A 12,727-nucleotide genomic window follows, 5' to 3' on the forward strand; every position below is an offset into this window, starting at 1 on the left:
CTTGTGCAAATCTGTAGTCATGAGCACTTTTTTTTATTTTCTAATCTTTGGCATTGGTTATAATTGTAGGGATGTGTATATAAATTTACTACCTATTGCAAGACAAGAAATGAAGCAATATATATGAAAGCAATATGTAATTAAATCCAAATTAGATCATTTATTTTACAAATAATGCATTTACCTAATATTCTAAGCAATAAGACATTTTGATTAACAATGAATAAAACATGCTTGAAAATACTTTTATTATCTCAACCTCTAGCCTTTAGCTATGACTTTGCAATGAATAAAATGACCATCATTTTGCTCAATGATTTAAATACTCACTGACAGTAAGTTAAGTTTGAAATTGTCTAAGGCCATCATGCACAAGTTATTCTACCACTCTTTTCATAGAACCACTTAAATATTTCCAGAAATAATGCATAAAACCAGTATAATGAAATGAGTATTATCTTGCAAATCAATAGGACCTTGAATTTTAAGTTGCTTTTCTCTTCTAGGGGATTAAAAATCTATTTAGAAACTCAATTGTATCACTGTCATCTACAAAAAAATTTTGTGTGTGTCCCAATCATTGAGTAAATAAATATCTTCTGAGATGATGAATTCCACTGACAATTTGAGAAAAATAAGATAATGAAGGTAATATTTTTTTAAAAATTGGCTATCTTCAAATTTTGCCATGCATTTTAATTTTATTTCATCCAGTACATTCATTCAACACCCTACATACACAGTTATTACTTACACCTATTCTATCCCAGTTTGAGCTCATTGATGACCTTGGCAGCCATTGTACTCCTTTAAGAAATTAAAAGTATAAATTCATGGAAGCCTGATGTAAATGACAATCAAAAGTGACTAGCAGTGATTTCATGAAAAATGACACTTTTAGAGTTGCTATATATGATTTATTCCATTAAAAAAAAACTAAGAGCATAAATATCTGTAGGAAATACTTTTGATTGTATGTCTCAAACGTGATTCAACTATCTTACAATTTTGAAAGATTAGTGAACCAGGGTTCCAGATGCAAATTAAGGTGTGCCAATTAGTTGCAGTCTTGAGATATTTGGAAGGTCGAAGTGGGTATAATCTTCTTCCTGTTGCTGTTATTTATTCTTGGAGAGATGGGAGTTGCTATGGCAGCATTCTAACATCATGTCCATTCTCCAGTTCCCTGTGACAAGAGACAGTTGCAATTCTTCCAACATTTTAATATGAGTATTTAATCTCTGGCCAGTGGCTTTGGATGTCTATTCTCCAACCTTATGAGTATGAAAGGTCATTGCACTATGGTTTCTTGACCTTGACTTAGTTCCAGTGATAACCTGACAGCAAGTTGTTCTCCTAGAGGACTAGTTGTAAAGTGATACCTCAAAGAGCCCCAAGTTAGAACCTGATCTCCCAGTCCTTCAAATAGTTCTTTAAGTACCTAAATCCCTTTATTAAAATAGCTAGAGTGGTTTTTGTTTATTTTGTTGAATTCTACTAATCAAATAATGAAAAATGTAAGAATGAACAAACAATGAATAGATAAAAAATCATATCATATCTAATTGAGTGATCAAGGGAACCAGTTCAATCCAGGCTGAGAGTTCAGAAACTAGAATACGCATGGAGAAATCTCGGTGATAATTCATGACAGTTGGGTATAAAGACCTCTAGGAAAAGGCTGAAATTAGGAAAGATATGACACCTAGTCTAAGTTACCCTGCAGAAAACAACCATTGGCATCAGCAAAATAATAATGATAAAGGTTAAAATCTGTAATGTAAAATCTATATAGTGGGCAAAAAGTCATAGAATAAATGGATTCAGGAAGTTGAATCTAGAGTAAATTCTCTAGAAGTAATAGGATTCAAGGAGAAGATGCATTTTTTGGAACATCTGCAGCAAACTCTACAGATCACTTCTCGGGCCAGACATCAACCAATATTCAAAACTCTGCGGATGAAGAAGGGACAGTGTTTCCTTGAGTTTGACATGCAGGAAAAATTTACATGTTCAGAAGCATTAAAAGGTGAGTAGTCAATTGATAAGTAATCCTGCAGTAGCTTCTAGTAACCTAGAGTTGGCAGTAGTACTTAAAAAAGAACTCCATGGGCACAAGTAGAAGAAAAGGAGATTAATTCAGGGAAGATCAACAGGAACGCAAGTCCACTGGGTTGGTAACTACCATTGCTTTGCAGGAAGATAGGTTTTGTTCAACTGGTCAAGTCTCTCACTGTAGCAGGGAGAGATCTACACCATGTTTTCTGTCAGAATACTGTCCATCAGTATTCCATGCTGGAAGGTGTCGTGGAAGTTGCTGCTGCATGAATTATAGCTCATTCAGATCATAACCTGTCACCAGGAGGTCAGTTGAGCAGAATGAACAACAATATACCAATGGGTACGTTACAATATGATTGTGAGGATAGTATGTCGACATTTCCTTTTAGCTGTTAGATTGTGTGGTATGGTTGATGACCAAAAGAGCATGTAAAAGCAATTTTTTAAGAGTGTTCCCTACATTGATTAAAAATTGGGGCTGATAGGGAAAATCTGGTGACCTTGGATTAGAAATGTTGGGAAATTAATAGGTGTAGGTACATACATCTGGAGGAGTAAACAGGGTTGCCATAGGAGGAGAGGAAGCATGTCAACAAGTAAGAGAATCTACTAACACAAGAACACTAACATAGGTATATGGAGAGAAGCTCACCAGAGATGAAACATAACCCAAGTTATGATATTTTAAGAATCCTCAGCATTAGTTAATGGGCTGTGATATTTTGTGTAGTTATGTGTGCCCACATGTGGAAAGTTGTCAGTAAATCTTTCAGCATTTTTAGGCAAATCTGAGCTAGTTTTCCCATAAGCTTCACAATGTATGATGTTGTTTCTGATAAGGGTGATTTGAAGTCCCTGTAGAGAGAGGAATCCACATAAGAAGAATTTTAGAAAGGAAGACTTGGAAGAGAGGTCAGAGCAACTAAGGTAACATAAGAGGAATGATCTAAATTGGCAAGCTATGTATAGAACTATGTAGGTATAAGATCAAATTTAATATTTATTTTCTTTATAATATTCTGACTATTCCAAAATTTTGAAAATGTTCATAAATTAAAAAGCCTTCAACTGTAAGAAAAGAAACCCAAAATAACTATGACTTTAATCAATAAGAAATGTATGATATCTACAACAAAAAATAAAAAATCAAGGATTGGTGATCCAGGGGTTGTTCAGTAGTTTAAAAATATTACTGCAATCTCTTCTTCATCTCTAGAATTCTCATAGTGTTGACATTTTGTCCTCTGATTGCAAGATGGCTGTTATATCGCTAAGCATCACAATTATATTCACAGTCAGGAAGTAGGGAAAGCCAGCTGGGATGATAAAAACCCTGTCTTCATGGCTCTTTCCTTTCATTAGCAAAGAAACTATCTCCAGGAATCTCCCAACAGACTTCTTATGCCTGTACTGTCACAAAACAGCTACGTGATCCTCTATGGCAGCAAGAGAGGCTGGAAAAGAAATAATCTGACTTTAACAATTTCAGTGGTGAGACATAGGCAAGAGTGGCCAAGTGTGTCTGCTCCAATGACTATGCATGTACTGTTTTTATAAAATTAAAATTTAAAATACCTCAGACTATTGAAAAGCATAAAATTGAGGTAATACAATGCATACCCCTAGATACATACTTAAATAAAAAAAAATTACCCATATATATAAATCTTCTAAGCACTCTATCTTCAGAGTCACACTCTTCCATCTCCGTCACAGGTAAATACTCACTTGAAGTTGATGTTCATTAGTTCAGTTCATTTGTTTTCATTTTTACTATATACACTACACATGAAAACACACACCTACACGCATGTGTGCATATGTACACTATATATAGTAAAATACAAACAAATTTACATGCATATATCAAGGAAATATAATAAAACAGTAAGATACATTACTTAGGCACTAAATGGGCAAAAACTTTAAAATCTGACAATACCAAGGGTTGATGAAGACTTGCAAAACAGGAACACTCATATGCTTCTGTTGCAGGTATAAATGGGTACAAATAATCTGGAGAACAATTTGGCGTTATCAGTTAACTAAAGATGTGCATAAATCAAATCCTAAGATTCTAGTTCTAGGTGTAGACACTAGGAAACCTTTCCCATATGAGCACTGGGAGGAATGAACAGTAAGAATCTTCATAGCAAGGTTTATAATAGAACCATTTGGAAACAATCTTCATTCTTGCAAGTAGAGAATTGGTAAATAATGCATAGCATTTTCCCCATTTTTAAAGTGAATTAAACAGCCATCAATATTGGTAGATAAATTTCACAAATATAATATTGAGCAGAAAAGCAACTGTCAAAGAATTTATTTAATGCGATATACTTTATAAATTTTAAATACATAGAAAGTAATCACGTATTACTTTCATAGAGTAAAAGGATAGAAGAGGAGACATTATCTGAAGTATGTTGGGACAAGCTAAGAGGTCAATTGGAAATAAGGAACAAAAAATATATATATATTTTTCCTAGAAGAGATAGTTAGGAAAAGGATATAGGAGATTAGGGGAGGAATATTATCCCTGGGGAATCATTTATGGTTTATTCTAATAATCTCCAACACTCACATATGAACATATTGATACGAACACATATTAAATCCATAATGAAGCCTAGAAATTAATAAGGAGAGAAGACATACGCACTTGTGCATGTACACACACACAAGCAAAACTCCATGAAGTTATATTAATTTACTGATTTCATTTAGTCAAAAGTATCAGAAATAAGCATGGTCCCTGAGAGCAAGAGGAGATGAAGCACATTTGGGGGGATGTTATTTAAATGCAAATTATTTAAAGAAAACTATTTCAAATTTTATTGTATTTGAATGCAAATTATCTTGGTCCTTATTTCAGTTATCTATTACTTTGCAACAAGCCACTTCAAACAGAGGTTCAAAATAATAATAATCTTTTTATGATTCATTGAGTTGGCCTGATGGCTCTTCTGCTTTACCTGGTGTTGACTTAGGCGCAGGGATGCTGTCATTACTTGCTTGCCTGGCAATGTGGTGCAGTCTGCTGCTCCGGAACTCTGCTGAGGCTGTCAGTCAGTTTCTCCAGGGTTTCTTCATGTGGGTCTCTCCACATGGCTGGACCTAGTTCCTTGGGGCATCATGGCTGATTTCAAAGAAGTATTCTAAGTGCTGAATGTAGATTTGTGGACCTCTTCATGTCCAGCCTTGGGAGTTAAACAGCATCACTTCGGCTTCATTTTGTTAGTTAAAACAAGTCACAGGGGCAGCCCAGATTCAAGAGGAGGGAAAAAAGATACCACGACTCTGTGGAAAAAGGGGCAAAGAATTTGTGACTATCTTTATTATACCAGATCCTACCCTTAATGGTTAATTATTTACATTTCACTCATATGCAAAATACCTTCATGCCTTTCCAAGATTCTTCAAAGTATTGATCCATTACGGCAGCAGGATGAAGCCTCAGTTCCTGCATCTTGCCCCCAAATCATGTTCACCCGCAAATGAGGCAGTTTGTTTGTGTTTCCATGGACCTAGCAACCTGTGAATTTAAAAGGTCATTTATCATTTTCCCCACACATCAAACACACTATGGTGAATGGGCACAGGATAACCAAAATATGCACTCCTATTCACAAAGGAGGAGGTATGGGAGCTACAAAGAGGTCACTGGTGCATAATAATTTTCTACCCAATCATATGATGCCAATTAACCTGAGGCAGGGAATGTTCCTGATTAGGTATCAACTCGTCTCCCTGGCAATGACTATCCATGCTTCTTGGCTCCACCCTCTGGGTTCTTGGTTCTGCCTTCTGACTTCTTCTTTTTTTTTTTTTTTTGGAGGAAGATTAGCCCTGAGCTAACATCAGCAGCCAATCCTCCTCTTTTTGCTGAGGAAGTCTGGCCCTAAGCTCACATCCTTGCCCATCATCCTCTAGTTCATATGTGGGATGCCTACTGCAGCATGGCTTGTCAAGCGGTGCCATGTCTGCACCTGGGATCTGAACCAGTGAACCCCAGGCCACCAAAGCAGCACGTGATCACTTAACCACTAAGCCAGTGGGCCGGCCCCTGACTTACTCTTCTTTTCCATTGGAAATGTCCTGTATTTGTCAGTCTGTTTTTTGTCCATTAAAATTTGAAGCCAAAGACCTGTTTTCACTTTTAACTGCTGGCTTTTCAACTGAAACTGTTACTGCTCCTCTAAAAACTCTGTGTGCTTCTGATGTATCAAATTTTAAATCCACTCAATTAGAGAAATGTTCACATGCACAAATCTCTGTGGAGCAAGCATTTCTCTATTGCAGCCTGAGATTTAGGAGTTGTGAGACAGTGTCATTAAGATTCATAGAAGATTTTTGTCTATCTTAATGATTTTATGAAACACACACACCCTTAAGAAACTTAGAAGCTCATCAGTATAGTATAGAGATGCTAAGATGCACCACCACAAACATTTCTAAGTTTGTCATGAAGGATTATACAGCCACACACTTGACTTCATCTTGACCTTGAGTATTTCTTTAACTGGCAACACTTTGTGTTTTATATTTTCCCTGAGGCAATCACTTATTTTGAGTATTTTTTTCCAGAGAGAAAGTCTAAGAATAAGAAACAGTTTTATTTTCCAGCCATACAAGTCTTGGGGTGGAAAGCTTTCCTGTAGATTCTGTCTGAAACTTAACATTTCCTTCTTTAGGTCATTCTTCTTTATACATGCTTTACTATGGGTAGCTAATATAAGCCAAATAACAACTTTCAACTTTCGGACTGGAAATACACTTAGATCCAAAAATTCATTAGGTACTTTTTAAATCTTCCTTTATTTTCTTGCTGGTGCATAACACAGTTCCTACATTATCAAAGCTCTAAAAGCACTTTCCTCAATCTCCTCAGCCTTCCCCCTGCTTCTCAGGCCTCCAACTATGACTCACACTTGAAGTCAATGTTTTTTGCTAGTTTTCGCTTTTCTTGTATTATCATCTTATACCCAGGTGCCAATCTAGTCTAGCCATCAATCATTGTGTAACAATAACTTCCTGTCCCCAACTCGTCTCCTTAAAGCAACAATTTATTATTTTTAATAATTCTGTGAGAAGCACATTTATTTCCTGCTTCACTTGGTGTCAGGTGGGGCGGAAGGATGGCTGAAAGATCCAAATTGATCTCTCTATGAAAGCTAGAAGTTTGGAGCTCCCCTGGGGCTGTCGTGAGGGTGCCTCAGTTCTCCTCAGTGTGATTCTCTCCATTTGGTTACTTGAGCTTCCTCACAACGTGGTGGCTAGGTTTCAAGAATACGTTATTCATGCAGTGATATCTTAAGCTTCAGATTCCTTAAAACCCAGTCTCTGAAGTTAAGGAGTGTAAATTCTGTCACATTTGCTTGCTCAACAAATCTAAGGGCAATCCCAGATTCAAGTGGAAAGCAAATTAACATCAGCTTTCAATAGGAGGAGTGGCAAAAGATTTCTGTCAATTTTAATTCACCAAAGGTGAAATTATTTACAAAGTTGGGTACTTTCTAGATCTGGATGAACAAATGAAAAAAGATCCAAAAAACTCCAAAAGCCTTAATGACTATTGTGCCACAAACCTTTTATACTTATGGCTTTCATCTTAATTCTGGATTAATTTACATTGAAAAAGTCTGAACTTCCTGTACAAGGAATTTTTTAAACCAATATTGCTTATACTTATTTTTTAACCAAATTCAGTTTTCCTGTTTTCACCAAGACTGAAAAAGCAGCATCAATGCCCACTTTTCTCTGAGCAGTATATCCTTAACTCCAGCCATCCATCCTTACAGATCTCATTTTCCTCACACTCTAAAGGAAAAGAAAACTGATCTATTTTATTTTTATTTTTAGATTTTCATTATTACCCCTGCTCTATGCCTGGTCCCACATGGGAAAACATTCGCAACCTAAGTTTTCTCCATTGGTGTATTGGTAGCTGCCAAAAATATGAACGGATGAAAAAGATTGGACTGTAATATGAATGCTTCTGAATCGATGTATTTAATATTTCATGGAGAAAATTCATACTTCACACTTTATCCAAATTCCCATTTACATGATGAGACTATGTTGGTGCACATCTTGCTTATTTGGATAAGCTGTCTCTTCTCATCAGAAATGGCTCCTTTTCATTACTTCATCTGGATCAAAGTTGTTAACAGACAAGATAATCTCTCTGTCTTATTTCTTCTAAATTTAATTTATGAGTAATGGGGAAACTGATTATTTTTGCTCAACTTCTTTTCCTTTCTTGAGATGATACATTTAGTAAGAAAAAAATATAAATTTTTTGTGTGTTCACATCTCATTTATCAGTTATCCTGATTGCTATGTTTGTGTTGCATAATATTTGCCATTCAGAAATAAATTTTCCATCTGTTTTCCTTTACTCAATTCTAAAAGGAAGATAATAACAACAGTAATGTTTAGAAAATTCCATTTATACCATGGAATTAATATTTCTTTTACCACTGCCAGGAAACTATGACGACTAGTAAAACTAGAGTGGAAGGAGCAGATTATACTTTAGTGTCTTTACACGTAGTAGGGGGCATTCACTCTCAAGGAAAACCCAGGAAAAGATGAAAGACAGGAAAGAGAATCACGGCCACAAGTCAATTGGAAAACAGAGATTGGAATAGTCAAAGACAGGGGAAAGTATGCCAAATTATCTTAATCTCCAGAGTTACTTATAATGTGATTGGGGTACACATGCTGAGACTAAGAGCCCCAGCCACTATTAGAATGTGAGCTTCTTCTCAGTGACGTATGTCTGTTTGATTCACAGAAACATCCTACACATCCAATAGTGTCTGAAACATAGTAAGCACTTGATAACCATTTCTTTAAGTAATTAGTTAATTAGGGGTTATACCAAGTCTTTGCAATTTATAGTGTCTCTTATGGTGCCCAGACCACAGAAGATCAATATCTTTCATCTTTCATAGGTTAAATGACTTAAAAACAGGGCATCCTGATTTAGATCGCTATTACTGTCCTAATGTTTCAAGGTTTTTCAATTCAGGCCACATTACTGTACAATCAACAGGAGTAACCCCTTGGGTCAGATTCCCCAGTCCTAGCAGTTATCATCCCTATAGGATGGAATGGTCCCAGGCTACTTTCCTATGCAAGATGCTCTCAGTTAGGAGTTTTATACTAAAAGGGAAGCTGAGCACGGCAGGAGACAACAGCAATATTGTCCACATAATGGTAAGAATGTGAGAAATATTTACGCGCAATTGTTTGCATGGGAGATACCTTTATACTAAACAAGATTATTTAGGCCTTCCTAAAAGTACCTGTGAAGACGAAACTCTAATTTCAAGATAAGTAGATCAAAACCTGTGTTAACAATCTTCTGATCCACATTTCAGTTAGTCAGAGAACTACATTGTAAGTTTCCTTTTGAGACTGTCAGCAGCAGTAATTCCGTCTGAAGGAGTTAATTACTCTAGTTGCATGGGTCATACTCACTGAGTGCAGGGGTGACAGCAATGCTTGGCTACTGAAAGTATAGCAGCAAACTTGTTCTGCACATTGGAGAAAAATAAAATATTGCTATTTATAAGCAAATATCTTCTTAACTGATTGAGATTTATTTTCCAGTTGAATTAAATGTCCATTACCTCTTTTAGTTAATAACTTTTGGAAAGAATTCTAGAAGTAAAAATCTCTCTCATATACAATTAGAATCTTCTAAATTGGAATGTCTCCACAAAGAGAAATTCAGGTTCTAAAAAAATGCACTTTTTTCATTTAGTTAAAATTTTGGATTACAAAGTGAACAAAACTTACAATCTCTCTTTTTCCACAGACTCATTATGCAAAACTACTAATATTTTCATACATTCCAATTAAGTAAATGCAGAAGAATCATATATAAGAAAATAGAAGATTCAATGGTATGATTTTCAAAAGAAAGTTTGGAGAGCTAACTTTTACAAATGTAGAAAATTTTGTTCTATGCGAAAAGTTGGCAAACTATGGTCCATGGACCAAAGCTGCCCCCTCCCCACCTCCACTCCCGTTTGAGTTGGATAATCCATCAGCTGAAAATGTATTTTTAAAAATATTTTAAATGGCCAATTCATACCTACATATTATCCTAAATTTGCCTCTTGGGCTAGGAAATCTATAATATTGCTATCTTGCTCTTTATAAACAAATTCCACCCATCTTGGCTCTATGCATGTTCTATACATTATTAACCTAGTCATTAAGGATATCGACATATCTAACCTCAATCTCTTCTTTCTCAAATGATAGCAGAAGAGTTTCACCATCTACCTTTTCAACAATCACAGAACTAGCTTCTGATCTACAATCTCATTTTGAAATTGAGTAGCATTTCAAGAACTTTTATATCAGTGCAATAATAATAACAATAACAGTATATTAAGTTCATAAAGCAATTTCATTCATATTATAATATATAGTACTGACAAAATCCATGAATTAAACAGAGCTATCTCCATAAACCTGTTTTATAGGTGGAAAGGAAATTAGTATCAGAGAGGTTAAGTGATTGGCCCAGGGTTATAAGTCTTATAATTATGAAGGCTTTCCCTGCGACATTCTTTTTACATGGATTCATACGCCTCTTCAAATTAGTCTGAACTCTTAGTTCATTTAGCTAATTATGCAGGAAAAATAATGATAAACTAGTTATGTATATAATACCGAAGCCAAAAGATAATGAATATAATGCAATTAGCAGAGTTTTGTTGCAGTTAATGCATAAATCATAACAATCAGGTCACCCGGTAGACAACCTAGTAAAATGAACAAAGAGAGTTAACTATGTAACATGCACTATAGAAGATAAAATAGATTAATGGATTAATTAAGTGATCTCAACTCCACTAACGAGAACAAAAGCTTTAAATCAGCTACTTATTTTCATTAAATCTTTGACAAATTTTAACAATGTAATTTTTGCAACCATCTATCCAGTTACTAATGACTTCTATGTTAAATTTCAGTTTCATTAAGCAATTCCAAGTCAAGTTAACAATTGACTTGCCTTTTGATAATAAGTATGTTCCTTACATGATTCCAATGTTGTCATTACAACTACAGATCCATAAATCTAGAAAACTTACTTTTAAATTTCTAGAGAAATCAAAACGTATATCATAAGTCATAAAGAAAGACAGCATTTAGGAGTGAAAATGGGATATTAAAGGTCACTGTTGTGAAAGACCAAGGAATAACTAATATACAAATTATACATATTTTGTTTGAGTGATATTTTAAGATTGTATTAAAACATAGGACCATACTGAAAATTTTTTAAAAGAATTAACTTTATGATTATTTGTTTACATGAGAAGACAGAGCTATCAAGGTACTTCTTTGAGTTCTTGGTTTTATTCAATGTTTATATCAGAAGACTTGAAAATGGCTTTAAATAACTTTTCAAAAAACACAAGAATTTGGTTGAAATTTTAGAGTCTTAAACATCTGATTTTTTCCAATTGTTTTTGGAAATAAACAACTTAGTAGGAAATATAATTATTAGGTCAGAAATATTTTCCTCAATACTCACTAAATGATGTGTAAATTCTTTTCTTCTACTTATTATTGTGGAGAAGTCTGGGCCTGGAAGGCTTTTTTCCTTTATTTTTTAATCACACACGCAAAAAATCTTTACATCTCCCGCCCTCACCTAATTTTTTAATAATTCCTGGTATGTGTTTAAAACAAAAGTATATTCCATTTGTGTTTCAGGTACTTCTTAAGCATCTCTTTTGGTTATGGCTTTTTAAAGTTTTTCTGTTGTGTAACAATCACCTTAAATCTAATCTTTTAATCCCTTTTTCTTCTTCTGCATTCTAGAAAAGCATTTTAAGATTATCCTTCACATTGCTGATTACAATTTCTTCACTGTAATTTCTGTTCTTACCTACTTAAAACGCACTTTAAAATTTCTATCAGGCTTCTATTTTTTATACAATCATATTTCATCTCATACAGTTCCATTTTCATGACATATTTATCTCGTTTCCTGTTTTCCTAGTTTGTTGCTGTTGTTGAGAATAAAAAGTAGATGTCTTGAAATAAGGGTTCTATGTCCATTCTGTCAAAGCATTGATATCCTCTCCATTTGGAATGAACTGGTGAGCAATTTTAACTGCGAAGTCCATAATAATTCCTTTCTCTTTTTTCCTCTTTAATTATTTTGAGCATGAAATGTTATATCCAGATCCAGTGTTGGCCTGAAATTCTCTTTGTCCTTCTCCTCTGATGACCCGGTTTCTCCTTGAATCTTTCTTTTAGGTCTTAAGATGGAAGGCAAATTAATATCAACAGCTCCAAGTTAGCTTTCTGTGGTGTCCAGAGTAGTTATCATATGATTTAGCAGGGAGTAAAAGGAATATTTTTCTAATTCTTCTTCTTGGTGATTGATGGCTTCTAATTTAAAGCAGTATGTAGTTCAACTCTTGCCCAAAGCATTACATAAAAAAATTTCAACTTCCAGACTATAAAAGCTTCATATTTTCTTTTCTATCTCTGTCCCTTGTTATCACTGAATTCATATCCCAGGTTTTCAATGTGCCACCACCTCCTCATACCTGACTAGTAATGTTTAGAATCACATGCAGTTCTGACGCTTACATCAATATGTGATAAGGGTAGAGTTGGGGCTTGA

The 12,727-nt window shown here is 34.8% G+C and overlaps 1 long non-coding RNA gene across 1 annotated transcript in view; it reads right to left on the reverse strand.

The window, feature by feature from the left end:
• Positions 1 to 291: 291 nt before the first annotated feature.
• The window catches only part of LOC139076400 (uncharacterized), a 33,188-nt gene continuing 20,752 nt past the window's right edge, over positions 292 to 12,727 (reverse strand). Inside the window, exons 2-4 of the long non-coding RNA XR_011527973.1 lie at positions 5,459 to 5,596; positions 5,037 to 5,361; positions 292 to 3,515 (exon numbers count right to left, since the gene is read on the reverse strand). This is a non-coding gene — a long non-coding RNA (uncharacterized lncRNA). The remainder of the gene's footprint in view (positions 3,516 to 5,036; positions 5,362 to 5,458; positions 5,597 to 12,727) is intronic.

The sequence above is a fragment of the Equus przewalskii genome, chromosome 16 (assembly GCF_037783145.1).
Source record: "Equus przewalskii isolate Varuska chromosome 16, EquPr2, whole genome shotgun sequence".
Lineage (NCBI taxonomy): Eukaryota > Metazoa > Chordata > Mammalia > Perissodactyla > Equidae > Equus > Equus przewalskii.